This window comes from Toxorhynchites rutilus, chromosome 1, assembly GCF_029784135.1.
Source record: "Toxorhynchites rutilus septentrionalis strain SRP chromosome 1, ASM2978413v1, whole genome shotgun sequence".
NCBI lineage: Eukaryota > Metazoa > Arthropoda > Insecta > Diptera > Culicidae > Toxorhynchites > Toxorhynchites rutilus.
Genome location: NC_073744.1, coordinates 117,030,206 through 117,051,530, shown reverse-complemented (window position 1 = coordinate 117,051,530; position 21,325 = coordinate 117,030,206). Strand labels below are relative to the sequence as shown.

Below are 21,325 nucleotides of genomic sequence, written 5' to 3'. Positions count from 1 at the left end.
TCAACTGTTAAGCGTTACTGTTTTATTTTCATGTTGACTGCTAAAATCTCATTGAATAAAGATTAAATAAAGATGTTCAGTTCAAGTAAATAAAGATGTACAGTTCGCGAGCTAGTATCACTACGTACAGTGATCCGCAACGAAAAAATTCACTTGAACCATCATCATATTATGAGACTTAAATGATCAACGTTTGTGAGATGAGGGTATGTTTTTGTATTATAACAGTTTATAAACGACGTGTCCTGCCATCCTGCCACGAGGAACGAGACTCTTCTATGCTGATGATTCTAAGGTCTACGTTATTATCGAAGACATAGATGATTGTCATCATCTTCAAAGCTTACTGAACATTTTTGAGACGTGGTGTGCACGAAATTGTATGACGCTGAGCGTCGAGAAATGCCAAGCGGAATCCCATCAATTTCTTCTACATGTTATCCGGCAAAGCCATCGAGCGGGTTCAACGAGTTCGCGACTTGTGTGTAATCCTTGACGAGGAGTTCACATTCACTACACTACCACTACAACGACATCATCTCCAGGGCAAACAAGCAGCTCGGTTTTGTTTTGAGGGTAACCAATGGATTTAAAGACCCGCTTAGCTTGAAATCTCTATACTATGCGCTGGTTCGTTCTATACTGGAATTTGCTTCTGTCGTATGGTTCCTTTCCCCGGCATTTGGGAAGCGCGCATTGAATCTGTACAGAGAAAGTTCGTACGTCGTGCTTTGAGGAATCTTCCATGGCGGAACCCAAGGGATTTGCTTCCTTACGAAGAACGCTGTAACCTGCTGCGAATTGATACCCTGGAGAACAGGCGATCTGCAGCACAAGCCATGTTTGTTGCGAAGCTGCTGGGGAACGAGATGGACTCCCCTTTTTTTGCTAGCTAACTTAAATATTTATGCTTCAGAACGCAACCTACGCCATCGTGATTTCCTTAGGCTTGATTTGTGGAATAGTTTGTATGGCCAGCATGATCCGTTGGAATTTATGTCTGCTACATTCAATAGGATTTTTCACTTCTTTGACTTTAATTTTGCTAGCAATGCGCTTCGAAGTAGATTTAATGATTATTTTAGAATAAGTTGACATTCGCATGCAACAAAAAATCCATGATCATCTACGCTCCAATGTTCTTCCGTCGATATTTTCGGAATGGGAAAGTTAGATCTGATAAAATGTTCTTTACTGACGGTCCATTCATAAACGGGTCCACTGGCTTCGGCATCTTCAATGAAAATTCTAGTACCTCTTTCAAACTCAAATATACTTTTTCCGTGTATGTCGCTGAGCTGGGTGCGATATGCTATGCTCTAGGGAAATGAAACACTGCCCATCGACCATTATTTTATTTTTTCAGACAGTCTCAGCTCAATAGAGGCAGTGCGCTCAATGAAAGTTGATAAACGAAAATTATTCAAGATTACTTTAGCCCCATCCTCCCATTGCTCTATTCCGGGAAATGAGAAACATCACATTTTTTGAAATGCAAATTGCTTATAATGAATTTTTCCACCTTCCTCGACAGCACACACTCGTAAGTTGGTAGCGCATGTGGAGTGGAGATGAGTTCGGTCGTTGGTTACACACGATTATCCTTAAGGTCTCGACGAGTGCATGGTTCAAGGGATTGAATGTAGGTCGTGATTTTATTCGCGTGATATCTCGGCTTATGTCCAATCACAACAACCTAAACGCGCTTCTTCATCGCATTGGGCTCGCAGCAAACAATCTTTGTGATTGTGGCGATGGCTACCACGACATCGAGTATATTGTCTGGTCGTGTATCCGGTCCCATGCTGCTTGCTCTCAGCTCACTAGAGCTCTGAGAGCACGAGACAGACAATCGATATATCTTAGTTATCTTATCTTAGTTAGCCGTGATCCTGATCTTCTGTTCCATCTATACCTGTTCCTCAGAAACGCCGATGGCAACGTTTAATGATGTTTCCTTCGTTGTATTCCTGTTTCATAATCCTCCTACCCGATCTATAAACTTTTACTGCGTCGCGGCAATACATACACACACTCTTTACAGATACACGGGCCGAAGGTTGTGCAGCCCACTGATCATTCACCAAGAGTTGAGGATTGTACCGCTCATGACAACTCTACACGAGCTGATGATTGTGCCGGCTAGTGACCATTCTATTCTAGATTCCTTAAGTCGAGAAACATGCACCACGCCATGGAGTACAGACCTGGGGGCGTTGTTAATTAATGATCAGCTGCATCCCAATAGGAAGTATCCCGTGCCGGGCACACGTACAGAGCATTGGAGACTGCAACATCCCGATTATGAGAACACTTGTAATACTAACCTCGAGCCAATCGCGAGTAATCGGTTACATAGATGAATAGATGATGGGTAAAATTGTCAAAATATTGAACTCCCGGCCCCGTCAGGCTAACGCCATATGAGCCTTGATAAAAATATATATATTTTGGATAAAAAAAAAAGGTACATAGATTGAAACAACAAAGTAGTCAATTTATTCTTAAAGGGCGAACACGAAATTATTGCGACACCGAAAATGTCATGCCAATTTTCTTATAATGTTTAGAATCAAACCAAAATTTTGAGGTAGTTTTATACATATATTTACTTCAAAAATCAAAAGAAAAGTTAATCGATGGAGCCTTGAGTGTAAAATTGAATGCATTTTCGCTTGATGCCCTCCATCAAAGTCTTTACAGTGTCATCCGGTACCAGTTTCTCAGTTTTTTTTCCATTTTCTTAACATGTCCTTCTCGTCTTTGACTGTCTTCTTGCTCTTCCGAAGTTCCCGCTTCATTATTGCCCAGTACTGCTCCACCGGGCGCAGCTCCGGACAGTTTGGCGGGTTCATGTCCTTTGAACAAAATGGACAGAATTAGCCTCATACCACTCCAGGACACTTTTAGAATAGTGGCATGATGCCAAATCTGGCCAAAATAGCGGAGCTTCGTCGTGCTGCTGCAAGAACGGCAAAAGGCGCTTCTTGAGGCACTCGGATTTGTAGATCTCTCCATTTACTGTGCCCTTTGTCACGAAAGGCTCACTCCTCAGTCCGCAAGAGCAGATGGCCTGCCAAACGAGATATTTGGAAGCGAACTTCGACATTTTCTTCTTCTTAAATTTGTCGTCCACATCGAACTTGCTCTTGTCGGTGAAAAACTCCAACCCCGGAATTTGGCTTTTATATACGTTTCGTCGTCCATCACACAGCAGCCATATTTTGTCAGCATCTTCTCGTAGAGCTTCCGTGCCCGAGTTTCAGCCGTTGATTGTTGCCGTTCATCGCGGTTTGGGAAGTTCTGTACCTTGTATGTATGTAGTCCAGCTCTCTTCTTTGCATTCTGGACGTAGCTCTGCGACATGCCGATCTTTTTAGCCAAATCACGGCTTGAGACGTTGGGATTTGCTTTAATCATCCGCTTCACCATTCCCTCCGTCTTTTTATTCTCCGGTCCCGGTTTTCTTCCAGCTCCTTTGCCGTGGTCCAACGTCAACCGCTCCTGGAACCGCTTCAATACTCTGGAGACGGTTGAATGGTGAATGTTCAACATTTTTCCCAACTGCCGGTGCGACAGGTCAGGAAATTCCAGGTGTTTGAAAAGAATTTGTTCTCTCGACTCGCGTTGGATCACCTCCATTTTCGTTGAATCGAATAACACGACTTCGAGTTTCACAGCATGCAGACAATACACATCAATGAGAAAGTGTGCAAAATTTGGTTGATTTTTACCCAATGGTAAAAAAGTTATGCCCTGTTGAATGTGTCGCAATAATTTCGTGTTCGCCCTTTAAATTAAAGCTTGTGAGCAAAATGTATCCATAAAACAACATAACAAGAAAAAAATCCACTTTGAAAATTCATAACGAAAAAACGATGTGATGATGCAAACTAAAGATCTTTAATATGGACCTCGCTTTCCACCGAATCCTTCAGATTTTGTACGTTTATCTCCTTCCAGGCTTTCAATTATGCTGTGAAGTCCTTGTTTATCTTCGTTCATTACGCTAGTTTTGACCAGTTTATTGTCCAGAATAGCCCACAGATTTTCAAGAGGGTTCAAATGTGGACTTATAAAAACCTTCGACTTGAAAAAGCCTTGGTTTTTTGGCAGTATACTTAGAACCATTGTTCTGTTGAAAAATGAAGAAATGAAGCGTACGTCGGTTTTTACAATTCACGATTCACGAAGATTTTCGGTGATGATGTCAAGATCGGATCAGCTGTCATTCTGCCGTTGATTTGAAACAAGTTTGCTACTCCGGCACAGGCAAAGCAGCCCCAGGTCATGATTTTTCATCACCGTCCTTTACCGTAGGCTGTAGATGACTATCTTGTAGCGCTTCATCTAATTTTCTCCAAACTCTCACTCGTCGTTTTTGATTTAAGATCTCAAACTTCGATTCGTCAGTCCCCAAACCATCGGCTTGTTGAAATACTTTTTTGTGAACTCAAGCCTTACTTTTTTTTTATTTGACATGGAACACAAATTACCTAACGCTAAAAATGCAGTTTTTTGACCCCCATAAATGTTTTGTCCAGTGCCCTGCAGTGGTCTGCCAGATCCTCAGACTGCTCACTCGTGAATACTTGTCTGAACCGCCCTAGGTGCTCGCTGACACATCCCAGCAGAAATAGAAATGTCAATAAAAGAAGATTCAAATCAAAAATCACTTTCTCATATGAGCCTCTTCCTCAGAGCTGATTCAAAAATACCGAGGCCTGCGCAATCCGACGTTTCGAGACTCCCTCCCTAAGCCACTGTCGGGCCATTTGAGCATTTCTGGAGTGCATTTCTTCAAATCAGTTTTCTTCTTGTGGGTCCCGTTAAAAATTTTGTTGAAAACATTTTATAATTTTTTTTTTCAGAGCAAAACGCTGGTGCGAACTTTTACCCTACGGCCACTGCGCACCTTTGCCCTACAAGCAATTTTTGAACTTACATCTCCCAGGACGGAATCAAATGTTCATACGGAAGTTTCTTATTTGCGGGCAGTGACTTCAGAAGAACGTTCCTCAAGTTCATAGAATTCCGAACAAACAGAGACGGAAAATTAATGCTCACATCTGTTGGGATTGGTGCTTTCAAACCATCTGACGTTCCAATGAGAAGAACATGGGCTGGTATAAATTGATGTTCATGTAACTAATCCTAATGTCCTCAAGAGTGTTGCGTAGAAGAATTTTTCGGTATTTCATCTCGTTAAAAAGATACAGCAAAAACTATGTGGTCACCTTAAAAGAAGTAGCATTACTGTACGAAAGATGCCCTAGCTTTATTTTGCATCCTGCAATAAGCTTATGATAAGCAGCAATGACAAAATCATGATCCGGTAGATTGAGGGGATATCGTAGTCTAGAAATTTGGAATAAATCGAAATTTGGTTTTCTACATATTTCTGCGGCTTAAACATTCATGAATATGCTCTCGGGTGGATTTTTTTGAAATTGCCATTATTTACCGGGTTGTAGTCATTTTAGTGATGCAGTATGATATCTAGTACGGTCTTCATTCAAAACTTTTCTCGAAACTCGATGTTTGATACTGGCGTACACGATATCTCATTTTCTACAGAACCGATTTTATTCAAATTTACATGAATACAATCATTATAAATCCCTCTGTCGCATGAACTAATAAAAATTATACTTTTTCTGTTTAGCTAATTTAAAAAAATTAGAAAAGTTGTGAAAAACGTGCTAAAACATAATTTTTAATTTCAAACGCCATTTTTTATGAAAACGTTTTTTGGCTTGTCTGATGTTTATACCATAGCGGCATCTTTCTTCTTCTTGAATGGCGTTAACGTTCCCTGTGGAACTTTTGCCGTCTCAACGTATGCATTAACTAGCGTCATTCATTAATACTTTAATTGAGATTTCTTGGGCCAAATAACACGCCTTGAATGTAATCCGAGGGGCAAGCTCTAGAATACGCGTGACCACAGTGCAAGTCGAAGGAAATTTCTCTGACGAAAAATCCCCCCGGCCAGAACAGGAATCGAACCCGAACACCTGGCATGATAATGTGAGACGCTAACCACTCGATCACGGGTGCACCTATAGCGGCATCTTTACTGAATGCGAATCTGTTAGATTTTTCCATTTCAGCTAACCAGAAGGGCTGGAATCGTGAATGTCATGGCACTGTTTTTTGGAGCGCCTCCAATTTACCAGCTTGTAACTTATTTAATATTGGGAATTTTTCATTCGTTTAAATATTGTTGTGTTTCTAAAAGATATATAAACAAACAATAGACTAATGGATGGTAAAAATGTAATTTGTTTTGTTTGTTCAGAGCTTGTAAAACCGTCCGAAATTCGTGCCTATATACTGAGAATACCCTCTTAAGGCAATATTCGAGATGCATCAATCGGTGCAATATTCGAGATGCATTTTTCGAGATGCAATAATCAAGATGCATTAATCAAGATGCATTAATCAAGATGCAATAATTCGAGATGCATTGATCGGCAGATCGAAGTTATAGCTATTCTGAAACCTGGTAAACCTGCGTCCAAATATAATGTTTAAAGACCAATAGCAATACTCTCTTGCATTCCCAAATTATTAGAGAAAATGATTCGTTAAGACAGTTGGATAGAATCTAACAACCATCTCTCACTTTCGCAGTTCGGGTTTCGTAGAGCCAAAGGATCTATTAGGACAATTTGCAGATGACTGTGTAAAGACAGTGCTGATTTGTATAATCTATTGCAGATTTCTCTTTATAATTTGCTTGATTGGGTTTGTAAATTTGGTATTAAGTTTCCTACTAAAAAGTAAGAGATGGTTTGCAGGATGGTGTTTTCTTCAAAATACAGGATCTTTCAGATTAAGTGCTCACCCCAAAAATTGAATAGCTCCTTATAAAAAAATTTTTTCGCTAACACTGCATTCCCCAATTTGGGACGATAATATTCGGTTACTCGTTCAGTCTGCGTTACGGAACCGTTTGGTACATCACGCCACTCGGGTCCGCCAACCTACGGTCGACAACGTGGAGCGTGCAGCGTCAGCAGTATGCAGTCATAAGAGGGCCGCGAGCGCATGGCTCGCCCTCTTTTTCGCTGTGCAGTTCTTGTGGAGCACCGGTGGTGCCGTGTGATTAGTGATAAGTGAATAAATTGTTGAAAGTAGTTAGTTTTTAAAAGTGTTTGCATATCACGATTCCCATAAGTGGTGTCAGAAGTGGGATCGTGAGGTGTTAAAATAGTGGAAGATCCCGCCGCACGAGTAACCAGCCGTCGAAGGATCACCCGGATGCTGCAAACACAACCGTAAGTGAATTACTTCTCAACATCTAAAACTCTATTATCAATCATGCCGGAAACAAGAGCCAGTGAACTTGAAGCACTCAAAACAGAGCTTGAACAGCTCCGAGCATTGGTAGTGGCCAGGGAGGGCAACAAATATGCCATCCCCGACCCTATTAAAAATATGTCGGAATTTTCCGGAAATAAAAAGGAATTGGCAAGTTGGCTCAAGGAAGTCAACGAGCTTTACGAAATGTTTAAAATAAAAGGCGAGAACGGGCAACCCGACTCGCTTAGCTCGATATATTTGCGGGCAATAAAAAATAAAATCAAAGCGGACGCTCGCGTGATATTATGCGCAAATGGTGATCCCGATACCATTCACGGTATCAAATCGGTTCTCATCGAACAATATGGGGACCAGAAGGACTTCGCCACTAATTTGTCGGCGATGTTCCATTTGAAGAAAGGAGATAAGAATCATTTGAGATTCTTTAATGAAATCAAAGAAATTAACACTAGGCTAAAAGCCAATCTATCCTCGAACCCGTTATCGGCTCGAGAGGTAGTTGATGTGATAACAATCACACGATATTTGGACAACATCGGAGAGCCCCTGGCCTCCATTATCAGGCAATCGAAACCAAAATCTTTAGAAGAGGCATACCAGGCTGTATGCACTAATCAAAACGCGGAAAGTAGAACGAAACCCGCAAAACAATTTTTCAAACAGCACAGTAACCCTAGTAGCAGTGGTTCTGGTGGCTATAATAATAACAACAACAGCAACAGCTCTTACAGAGCATATGCCAAAGAAACGAACGCAAAAACTGCATTCAAACGACCGATTCAGCAATTTAAACCGCGCGTGGAACATAACACCAACGAGGTTGACGTGGATAGTGATGATGATGATGACGATGATGACAATAACGCGACCGAGTGCGAAGTGCAAAATACACGCGAAGTAAATTTTCACAGAGGAGAGGAAGACCAGACAATAACTTGAACAATTTCATTCCTTACATTCGCTACCGATCTAACAAGGGAATCTTAAAATTCTTGATAGACACAGGTGCGAACAAATCGTATATGAATCCAGAACATGTGGCAAACGCAAAAGTGACTGATCAGCCAGCCATCGTCACGAACAAAAATGGAAAATTTATTTTGGATAAAGTGGTGCACGCGAATCTTTTTCCGAAAGATGTCAACAGAGCACTACCATTTCATGTGTTTAAATTTCATAAATTTTTTGACGGGCTCATAGGGTACGAAAACTTAGCAGCCTTGAAAGCCGTGATCAATACAGATAAACACGAGTTGATTATTGGGAAATCTACGTACCAATTTTACCGGTATTTCCCTTCTTCCATGAATTTTCACGAAAATTTCGAAACTTTCATGAAAATTCCAACTTTACAAGATGGAACATTTCTTATCGAAGATGAGCTTAACATTACTGCAAATGTTTCAGTCCAACCGGGACTTTACTTGGCAAAGAATAATAGTGCGATGGTTCATGTACATTCAAAAGGCCTACCGAAGCCTATATTGTCGAAACCATTCGAAAATAAAGACTTTCTTATAAAAACCGATAATCCAAAAGAGAATTTGAATTTCCCTGCGGATCATCTAAATAAAGAGGAGGTCAAACTTCTTGCAAAGACCTTACAGCCATTCAAAAGCATCTTCTTCCAGGAAGGTCAAAAACTTGCCTTTACACATCAAGTAAAGCATAGAATAGAGACCACCGATAACAAGCCAATACACCAAAAGACATATAAATATCCGTACCATCTAAGAGAAATAGTGAGTGAACAAATCCAAAAGATGTTGGATACAGGCATTATTAGAGAGTCTTCATCTGCCTGGACTTCTCCTATTTGGGTCGTACCTAAGAAGGTCGACAACTCAGGTGCGAAAAAGTACCGCATAGTGGTAGATTACAGAAAATTAAATAAAATCACACCGTCTGATCGGTATCCAATACCGGAAATCAGCGAAATTTTGGATCGTCTAGGAAATGCGCAGTATTTCTCTGTGCTCGACCTGGCCAGCGGGTTCCACCAAATAGAGGTAGACCCAGCTGACATCCCAAAAACGGCGTTTAACGTCGATCATGGGAAATACGAATTTGTGCGGATGCCGTTCGGATTGAAGAATGCGCCCGCAACATTCCAACGCCTGATGGATTCGGTATTACGGAAACATTTAGGTATTAGATGTTTCGTCTATATGGACGACATCATAATTTTTTCCAGCTCTTTGGAAGAGCACATGAAAGACATTCAAAAGGTTTTAAAAACTCTAAAGGAAGCAAACCTTAGAGTTCAGTGTGACAAGTCGGAATTCCTTCGTAAAGAAGTTGAATTCCTCGGTCACGTGGTTACTACGGAAGAGGTTAAACCTAATCTCAAGAAGGTTGAAGCAGTGAAAAACTGGCCTCTTCCGAAAACCCCGAAGGAACTAAAATCCTTCCTTGGAACAATTTCATACTATAGAAGATTCATTCCCGACTTTGCTAAAATCGCAAAGCCGATGACAAGTGTGCTTCGTGGAAAAACCAAATCCATAGAAATTACTCCGGAATATGAAAAAGCCTTTACTGAATTGAAAAATATAATGAGTTCGGATCTCTTATTGCACTACCCCAATTTTGACGAGCCGTTCGTTTTGACTACGGACGCGTCAAACTTTGCGATCGGGGCGGTCCTCACACAGATAGTGAATGGAGGTGAAAAACCCATTGCCTATCTATCAAGAACATTGACAAAGGCGGAAGAGAAATATTCTGCCACCGCCAAGGAACTGTTAGCTATCTATTTTGCAGCTAAAAAGTTCCGGCCATATCTGTATGGTAGGCAGTTTACCATATACACAGATCATGAGCCTCTTACTAAGGAAATCAAGTTAACAGATGCTACAGGACGAGTGACTCGCCAACGGCTATACCTGGAGCAATTCGATTTCCAGTTGGTTTACAAAAAAGGAAAACAAAATGTAGTGGCCGATGGTTTATCCCGGATACCACGAGCTGACGAATCTGAACTAAATATTCAAACCGTTTTGCAAAACGAGCTTTATGAAAATGACCCGATATATGGACCAGAAATAATTAACAAGTTTAGGAATCAGCTGATAATTAATGTGTCAAACGATCCTAGAAAATCGGCTCACATATTTTATTCTATATTTTCAGGTTACAGCAGGCATACTTTCAACCGTGGAGAATATTCCGAAGATGAAATCCGAAACATTCTTAAAAGTTATCTTTCCCCGACCATATCCAATGGTATATTCGCTCCCCTAGAGGTTGCACAATTGTGTTCTAAAATAATGAAAGATCAATTCAAAGGCATGAAAGTACAATTTTGCAATCTAAAACTCCCTGATCTTATTTCTAAAACTGATCAAGAGGAATTTATTCGTAAGAGCCATAATTTTAACCACAGAAGTTGGAAGCTCACATACGAGGAGATTCGTCAGTCAGTTTTCTTCCCCGATATGATTACGAAGATCAAATCATTCGCAAAAAATTGTGAGGACTGCAAGTTCGCGAAATACGAACGACGTCCCTTCAAAATTCCAATAACTCGAAGAGCATACGACAAACCATTAGAGAACATTTTCATTGACGTATACGTCAAGGAGGGTGAAAAATTCCTTACCCTTGTTGACGCATTTTCCAAATTTGCCCAAATTTTCAAAATCCAGAATGAAACGGCGGATGAGCTGATCGAAGTAATTACAAAATACTTTAAAATTTTCGGCCTACCAAAAACTATAACATGTGATCAAGCCACATCTTTCAGAAGCTCAAAATTCAAAACCTTTCTCCAAAATCAAAATATTGATATACACTTTGCCAGTACTAGTAACAGCAATGGCATTGTCGAGAGATACCACAACACGCTTTTAGAAATGTACATGTCAAACAGGAGAAAACTTGAAGAACTAACCTTATACGAAGGGCTCTCCATAGTAACTGCCCTATATAACGATACCAAACATTCAACTACGAAATTAAGACCTAGGGATATAATTTTTGGAAATTCTCATTCATTGAACCCGGAGGATATAAATACACAGAAAGCAAAAATAATACTAACTGCCAGGGAAAATATTGCGTTAGAAGCGAGGACACACAATCAGAAAAATGAAAGTCAAAACAATAAAGAATATGAAAACCTCACCATCAGTGAAGCTTTAGTTAAAGGGAAAGGAAAGCCGACCCCTTACACCAATAGATTTAGGCCAATTAAAATCCAAAGTCAAACCAGCAAAACTGTAACAGACGAAAAGGCTATCAAAATTCACAAATTAGATATGAAAAGAGCTAACTAAAACAACACTTGATATTTTCTTGCAGAATACTGTGGCTCCTTACGCTGGTAGGGATGGCCACTTCAGACTTGAGAATTCATACCCTGGATCAGAGTCCGATCATTATAGTTCCGTTAGGACCCGCTAAAATAAGCACTAGTTCTCTGCGAATTGTGCACCCCATAAACTTGACCTCAATTGGAACAATTGTAGAAAACTTTAACGCCGTTTCTATGGAGAGATTGTCGAATCAAACGCCTTTTAAGTCAATAGTTAAAGCAAAATTAGACAAAATAAACTTGAGTTACAACCGAATAAAACCACTACGTAGGAGAAAACGATGGGAATCTCTCGGAAAGGCCTGGAAATACGTATCGGGAAGCCCTGATGCAGACGACCTTAAGATTATAAATTCGTCATTAAATTCATTAATTAGCGAGAATAACAAGCAAATAAGAATCAATAGTGCTTTCGATTCACGAATGAGCAACATTACAAAAGCAATTAACGTCATACTGGAAAATGAGGAAAATGTAATACATTCCTTAGAGGGCTTTGATGTATTAGAATTAATATTCAAAATTGATGAGCTATTATACTACTTAGACATAATCGAAGAGGCGATCACACTAGCGAGACGGAGTATCCCAAGCAGCCGCATCATTCACCTCGACGAATTGGAAACCATTCATCATTCCCTCATTAATGACGGTTTCGGGCTTAACTCGGTCGATAGCATACTTAGTACTGCCAATGCCTACGCAGTATTAAACAACGAAATTTTCATGTACATACTGAAGATACCCAGGATCAAAAATGTACAGTACACCCTCAACTTCATTGAACCAGTCATTGTAGATCACCACAGAGTCCACCTACAAACACAGTTTTATTTGAAAGGACAGAAATCATTCATGTTAAAAAGCGCTTGTTCCAAAGCCAACGCCATGTTTATATGTTCCTCAACGGATCTAGAACCTTTGACGGGTTGTATGCAACAATTGGTCTCCGGAAATACAGCAGAGTGTCCCATAGAACGCACCTACGGAAACAAAACTATTCGGAAAATCAATGATGGCAATATAGTCGTCAATGCAATCAATGTAACACTTTCGTCAAACTGTTCAGTCACCCAACGCACTCTACAGGGGTCGTTCCTAATCCAATACTCAAACTGTACACTGAAATTGGATGACGAGGAATATGTCAACACAAACATGGAGATACAGCCGTTCATACCTACCACGGGATTGAAGGTAAATCCAACCAAACTGTTTAACCACATTCCGTTGGAACATTTACAGGAGTTACATATGGAACAGCGTAACCATATCACACACCTTAACCTGACAGCCGAAAACCTCCATTGGAAACTTCATTTCCTGGGATGGATAGCATCCGTAATCTCATCAACTTTACTAACCTGCATACTGGGTTCATCCATAATCATCGTTTTGAAATTCGCCGCCTGGAAGACACTCCTTACCAACAGCAAACCAGAAGTCATCGAACAGGATACCATCGCATCAACCGAGGCCCATCCCGAGTCCAGAGAGGTACCGCTGATACTTCAGCAGTAGACGAAAGCCGAGGACGTCTTTCAGCTAAGGGGGAAGCCGTTACGGAACCGTTTGGTACATCACGCCACTCGGGTCCGCCAACCTACGGTCGACAACGTGGAGCGTGCAGCGTCAGCAGTATGCAGTCATAAGAGGGCCGCGAGCGCATGGCTCGCCCTCTTTTTCGCTGTGCAGTTCTTGTGGAGCACCGGTGGTGCCGTGTGATTAGTGATAAGTGAATAAATTGTTGAAAGTAGTTAGTTTTTAAAAGTGTTTGCATATCACGATTCCCATAAGTCTGATCGGATGGTTTTTAGTATCAAGATGTATAATTCACAAGAACGTGTATTTTTAGTGAAATCGTATTACTTGAGCAACCGGAACCTTAATGAAACTTTGTCCTCTTATGGCAATAATTTCAATGTTTCTCATCGTCGATTACTTCCTATGGGGGTACGTGAAAGATACGTTGCTATTTTAATAAGCCACAAAATTTGGAGGAACTTAAAGAAGAAATAACTCGGATTTTCAACAGCATCGAAATCATAATGTTAGAGTGGTGCATGTCTTCATGCTTCATTTTGTTCACCGTTTAAAACGCGTTATCAAAAAAAGGGGTGGTCACATCGAAAATGTCCTAAAATAAGCTTTATTAGTTTTTTAAAATAAAAATTAGTTCACTTTTGTAGAAGTTATTGAAATGTGTTGCGTGAGCTTTTAATCTGAAAGACCCTGTACAAACACCATCCCGCAAATTGATGGTAAAAATTTTGGGTGGAATGATTAGACACTCGTTGTCATTAAAATTTTCAGGCGTTGTGTTTGACTCATAGGGCAACTAGGGGTGGCCAAACTTTTGGTCATTACGGGCGACTAATTGTTCAAATCTTAGGCCGCGATCTACCAATGTTGACTTATCAAGAAGTCATTAGAAAATGAATGTAACAATAAAACATAGTTTTAACTCCCTGTACTTACGCGCAAAATCATAACTCGTTTGTCACAGACTGTACGTAATTTGGCAATTTAATATTTTAAAGTAAAAAAATATAATTAAATGAAAAAAAATTTTTTTCAACTTCATTTACATGACTATGACATGTCAGCCTCCTCAAAGCAAAATTATTGAATCTGTGAGACCGAGACCGAGAGGGTCGAATAAAGGAAAAACATAGGTTATACTAATGAATATCACAGAGGTTATTTTATAAAATAAAAATAACTATCGGTTACTAAATAATTGATAAGTATTACTTTATTTTCTGTAAAGTTTTATCAATCAATATCCCTAATTTTTTTTAAATGATATCGTCATTTATGAACATGCAAAGCAATCATTTTCCATTAAAATACACCAGATACCTCAATTTCCTAGAGGTAAAAGGTCATCCATTAGCGACTGGACAGTTTTGTGTCTTCGAGTAAACGAATCCATAAAACATTTTAATGATTTGTCAAAGTCGAAGAAAGTATCTCAGCCGCAAGTAATCTAGAATAGAATGATGATTTTTATCGCAAAATCGTATTCAGAGATGAGACTCAGTTTCCATTGCTGAAATGTTTTCAGAAACGAAATATCAGGAATGCAACAAGCAAACCAAACCGTCGCAGTCTGCAAGGGCGAAGTTTTCTCAAACAAAAAATAGTTTTTAACAATTATAAGGTAGGTTTAAACGCAAGGTCTACTGTCCGGTGAGATTGGCGCAAAAAAGAAGGGAAATTCAGTGTCAGTCCCCAGGGACCGACGCGAGGCTTAACGTGTTAACAAATGATATCCCTGAAGAAAACATTGTTTTTATTTTTCCTAGTGACAATTTTTTGTTTTATTACAAGTTATGGTCGAATAACTGGATGTGTTAATATTAAATAACTACCAATCGGAATGAAAATACACCCTGGTTTTTTTACGAGGTTTTTTTTTACGCGGATTTTCCAATTAACGCGGTTTTTTTTACGCGGTACCCGTGCAATATCACATCTCCCCCTTAGCTCACATGTTCCTTCAGAGCATATTACGGTAATTAGTGCTTGTAACGGAGTTTAGCGCTTATGAAGGAAATTAGTGCCGCACCTTATCACGATTCTTACGTGGATTTTAGATGTTGGGTAACGGGTAGCTCATCGGGCATGTTTCGCATCGCGAAAATCATATAATTTTCCATCGATTATTGCTCAGTCGCTGAAAGCTTCAAACCCAGACAGTTCTTACGCCTCTAGTTTTTCTTTCAAATTCCCAAAGTCAATGAGGTTTCAAGCAGGTACCCGTATTTATAGATTTTTGTGACTTCAATAATTTGTAGTTGTCTTAAGTTATAGAGACTTAAAACTTCTTCAGTTCATCCGATTCTATCAATAGTTGGCAAGGCATATCACTCGTGGACATTTTATCTTTCGAATCAGGTGATAGTCATGGCATTTTGTTCAGTCGGCAAAGAAGTATTGAGGCTCAAAACCCTGTGCCTCCGTATAACGCTCTCGTTTTCGAATTCCCCGAAATAATCATTCATCCATTAATTGAGAGTTTATTCAGATTCAACTTCAAACAAATAATCACTAAACCAACGTAATCTACGTCAATCTTGCGGTTATACCACAGGAATACCCCTTTGCTGTTTTTTCTTTGCAAAATTACTATTAATATTTAATTCGTAACATTTGTACATATAAACTACTAGCCGGCCCGGCGAACTTCGTCCCGACCAAAAATTATTTTTCGTTATCACATCCACGTTTTCATACTAAGCGCACGTTCATGGGTCCAATCGCAGAACTATCCATTGATTGACCTTCTAATATACCCTTTCAAATTATTTTTTACTATAAAATTTCAGTACTTCTACCAAAACTCGACATTATCATATCAGATTATTTTCAGAAACAATTCTCGTGCAAGATTTTCCATCCACTTGCGAATAACATATTTCTCCGTTACATGGAATAAATGTTTGATACAGAAAATATGATGGAATGAAGACAGCCCTAAATCGGACATTTACTTTCTCGAGTTTTGCTCTTATCAACACATTCGGCGATCCAATTATATTTACATAGATAGAAGACGATATAGGAGTGCGTTTTATCACATTAAAATCCATTTCCACGAACGAAGATCAATTTCGATACCGCCAACATCAAATGGACTAACAACTAACAAGGAGGGGTATCACACCTTCATAGAAACATTTCTCGTACCCAAAAACCTTCAAATTCCAAACTTGACTCCATTTGCTTGATTAGTTCTCGAGTTATGCGGAAATGTGTGTTTCATTTGTATGGCAGCCTTAGAGAGAGGAGAAGAGTGTCGAACCACCATAGAAACCATAGAAACGTTTATCGATCCCTTCTCTTCTTCTTCTTCAATGGCACTAACGTTCCTAGAGGAACTTCTTCTCAACGTAGTATTACTTGCGTCATTTTTTTTTTTATTAAATCGTTTATTTTTACAGGCTCAGTTACATAAGTTTAAAGGAGCCAAACTCCTGACTGTATTGTTACAAGTATATATAAACATTTTTCCTTAATTCTAATGTTAATGGTGTAGAAAACCGATTACTCGCGGTCTACTCGAGTTTAGAAGGGTGACATATTTTCTTCAGGAAAAGGAAGGGATAAAAGGATATGTTGACAATGTTCACTCTCACATTCACACTCACATTCATTACACTCAATTCTTAAGCCTATCTTATATCTAATATGTTTTTACATTTCACCTTATTCTATTGTTAATAAGAAGGGATTTGATTTCTCGCGAAGGAAAAGGAAAAGGAGAATATAAGGATATAAGGACAATCAGACACGAAGATCGATAACTTTTAGGAAGACATATATTTGGGACATGTAATCAAGGTCTAAACCAGCCAACACATCTCTCACCGGCACATTGGGCTGCCTTCCTCTAGCCCGAAGAGAGTTTTCTAAATTCGATCTGGCAACAAGATACTCCTCGCACGACCAAACAACGTGTTCGATGTCGTGGTAACCTTGGCCACAAGCACAGATATTACCATCGGCAAGATTAAAACGAAAGAGTAGCGCGTCTAACGAACAGTGATTGGACATGAGTCGAGAGAAGGTGCGAATAAAGCCCCGACTTAAGTCCAGACTTTTGAACCATGGTTTGAGGCCAACCTCAGGGATAATTGAGTGGAGCCACCGGCCCAATTCATCTTCGTTCCATTTGCGTTGCCAGTTAACGATGGTATTTTTACGAACTAAAGAATAAAATTCATTGAAGGCGATTTGACGCTGATAAATTTCGCCATCAATTGCACCTACCTTTGCTAATGAGTCAGCCCTCTCATTACCCGGAATTGAGCAATGTGAAGGGACCCAGACAAAGGTAATGACATAACAGCGTCTGGTTAAAGCACTCAAAATTTCTCGTATTCTCTCAAGGAAGTACGGCGAGTGCTTTTCCGGCCTCACTGAACGGATAGCTTCGACAGAGCTCAGACTCTCCGTTACAATGTAATAGTGTTCAACAGGTCGTGAGGCGACGCTGTCCAGCGCCCAGTGTATTGCTGCCAATTCAGCAATATACACTGAGCAAGGATTCTGAAGACTGTGGGAGGTGCTAAAAAATTCGTTGAACACTCCAAATCCTGTGGACTCATTCATAGAGGACCCATCAGTGAAGTACATATTATCACAATTGATACGCCCATACTTTGCATTGAAGATCGTAGGAACGATCCCCGATCGATGATAATCTGGAATTCCATGGATTTTCTCCTTCATGAACAGATAAAAAAATACAGAGGAATTGATGTAGTCAGAAAAACAAACACGGTTGGGAATATACGAAGAAGGAACAACCTGCATAGAGGTGAATTCATGATATGAACTCATGAATCTAGAATGAAAATTTAGCTCGATCAATTGCTCAAAATTTCCGATCACCAATGGATTCATAACCTTACACCGGATGAGGAACCGAAGAGATAATAAATTGAAGCGATCTTTTAGTGGGAGTACGCCTGCCAAAACCTCGAGACTCATGGTATGCGTTGAGGGCATACATCCCAACGCAATACGGAGACAAAGATACTGAATTCGCTCGAGTTTAATGAGGTGTGTTTTGGCAGCTGATTGAAACAGAAACTGCCATACTCCATCACTGAGAGAATAGTTGTTCGATACAACATTATAAGATCTTCGGGATGGGCTCCCCACCAGGTGCCGGTAATTGTAAGGAGAAAGTTTATTCTTTGTTGACATTTTTTACTCAGATACCTAATATGGGCCCCCCAAGTGCATTTGGAGTCGAACCAGACCCCAAGATACTTGAATGACATAGCATGAGTGATCGGTTTACCCAAAAGTTGAAGCTTTGGTTTTGCTGGTCTATGCTTCCTAGAAAAAACCACCATCTCTGTTTTCTCCGTGGAGAATTCGATCCCTAGCCCAATGGCCCAGGTTGAAAAATTGTTCAAGGTATCTTGTAAGGGTCCTTGCAGGTCGGATTCGTTTGATCCTACGACAGACACCACTCCATCATCTGCAAGTTGTCTTAGGCTGCAATTTTGTGTAAGGCAATTGTCGATGTCGCTTACATAGAAGTTGTACAAAAGGGGGCTTAAACATGAGCCCTGGGGGAGGCCCATGTAAGAGAACCGACTTACTGCCGAATCTCCGTGAGAAAAGTTCAAATGTTTCTCACAAAGCAAGTTATATAACATATTATTCAATAGAGGCGGCAGACCCCGAGAGTGTAATTTGTCTGACAAAACCTCTATTGAAACAGAATCAAAGGCCCCCTTTATGTCCAAGAATACTGAAGCCATTTGTTTTTTTCCGGCGTAAGCCATTTGAATTTCTGAAGAAAGCAACGCAAGACAATCATTCGTCCCCTTGCCCCTGCGGAACCCATATTGTGTATCTGAGAGTAAGCCATTAGTTTCAACCCAACGATCAAGGCGAAACAAGATCATTTTCTCCAACAATTTCCGTATACAAGACAGCATTGCTATTGGGCGGTACGAATTGAAGTCGGACGCGGGCTTTCCGGGTTTTTGAATAGCTTTAACTCGTACTTGTCTCCAATCATCTGGAACAATATTATGCTCCATAAACCGATTGAATAAATTCAACAAGCGATGTTTCGCCACATCAGGGAGGTTTTTCAGCAAGTTGAACTTAATTCTATCCGATCCCGGCGCAGAATTGTTACATGAAAGGAGAGCAAGAGAGAATTCTACCATCGAAAACTCGGAATCAAGATCGCACCTATCTTGTGAAATATCTCGAACAATTTTTTGTACAGGAACGGAATCGGGACATACCTTTTCCCTTTGATTAAGTTTTTAAATTGATCTTCAAGGGCTAAATACGTTTGAAAATTTTCAGGGGTTCCACGTTTCCGAAAAGCTTTAAATGCATTCGATTTTTCTACATAAAGCTTGGAACATTGGCTATCCCACCATGGATTGGGAGGCCTTCGACGAATAGTGGAACCTGGGATGGGTTTCGTTTGAGCGCGAACCGCGCTGTCATAGATCAAACGAGAAAGGAAGTTATACTCCTCCAATGGAGGTAAACCATCTCTGGAATTGATGGCTAGAGTAATCGCGTCTTCATATTTTTTCCAGTAAATGTGTCTTGTGAGGTCATATGCCATGTTTATAGATTCAGAAGAATTCGACCCAATGGTGATGGAAATTTCGATTGGCAAGTGATCACTACCGTTGGGATTCTGGATTACATTCCACTTGCAATCTAACGATAGTGAATTCAAGCAAAGCGAGAGGTCAAGAGCACTTGGGTTAGCAGGAGGTTTAGGTACACGTGTTGTTTCCCCAGTGTTCAAAACGGTCATATTGAAGCTGTTACAAAGGTCATATATCAACGATGAACGATTGTCGTCGTACTGTTCCCCCCAGGCAGTTCCGTGAGAGTTGAAGTCTCCCAAGATCAATCGTGGCTCAGGAAGGAGTGAGCACATGTCAACAAGTTGCTTGCGGCTAACCGCAGATCTCGGAGGCCAATACAAGCTGACTATACAAAGGTCTTTGCCTCTGATGTTTGCATGACAGGCAACAGCTTCGATCCCTCCAATAGGTGGAAGGTCAATTCTAAAAAAAGAGTGACACTTATTGATCCTCAACAGTACCCCTCCGTATCTGTCATCGCGGTCCAAGCGTATTATATTAAAATCGTGGAAAGAGAGATCATTTTGAGAAGAGAGCCAGGTTTCGGACAGCGCAAAAACATCACAATTGACTTTATGAATTAGAAATTTGAATGTATCCAATTTAGGGATAAGACTACGACAATTCCACTGTAAAACAGTGATATCTCCGACCTCTCTATTTAAATTAGACATCAAGAGAGATAATCATTGCAAGGAGGGGCCATGTTTGCATCAATTGTTGCAAAATTGTCTTCAATACTGGAAGCATTGAGATGACAATGGTTCTGATGGAGTCGGAAACATTAAAACACTTGAAGATTTGATCCAAAAGGTCAGACAACTTTATAAATCCCGATTGGGAAGTTGAGCTGGACGGAAAAATAGGGACATTTGGGGTTTTTGATGTCCCCTCGAGTGCTGGGTCGTTCGAAGATGAACTATTCCCACGGAAACCAGGAGGAACCTGATTTTGCTTGTCCGCTGCACTCGATTTTTTAGGCAAGCTAACAGGGGGTATCACCGGAGGGACTTGTCCTTGAACTTTGGGAGTGGTCACATTTTTGCGCCGGGGATTCCCTTTGGAAATAACCGTTGTGCCCCCGCTAGCTGTGTCCGCTTCTATTTCGTCAACTGGCAACGTAGCGAAAACATTATGTGTGTTGATTGGTTGTTGCTCTTGAGCCAGTGTAGAAGCGCCCTTCAAAATTTCCGCAAAAGTGCGCTTCGAGCGTTCCTTCAAAGAGCGCTTCTGTTTATCCCAGCGACTCTTGTAAGTTTCACAAGCTGAGAGCTCATGTGGGGATCCCCCGCAATATGGACATTTATGCTCAGTCGCACTGCAGGATTTCCCCTCATGTTGCTCTCCGCAAGTGGCACAGCGCTCCTTGTTGGCGCAATAATCTGCTGTATGACCAACTGACTTGCATTTGTTGCAAGTCATGGGCTTTGGCACGAAGAGTCGCACTGGAAGCCTTAATTTATCCACCATAACGTAGTCAGGGAGGGCGGAACCAGCAAAAGTTACTCGAAACGAGTCGGACGGCGTGAATTTT

The 21,325-nt window shown here is 40.4% G+C and overlaps 1 protein-coding gene across 1 annotated transcript in view; it reads right to left on the bottom strand.

Moving 5' to 3' along the window:
• LOC129761691 (ragulator complex protein LAMTOR3 homolog) overlaps positions 1-21,325 on the bottom strand; it is a 305,844-nt gene that overhangs the window by 141,458 nt on the left and 143,061 nt on the right. The gene's annotated exons all lie outside the window — the stretch shown is intronic.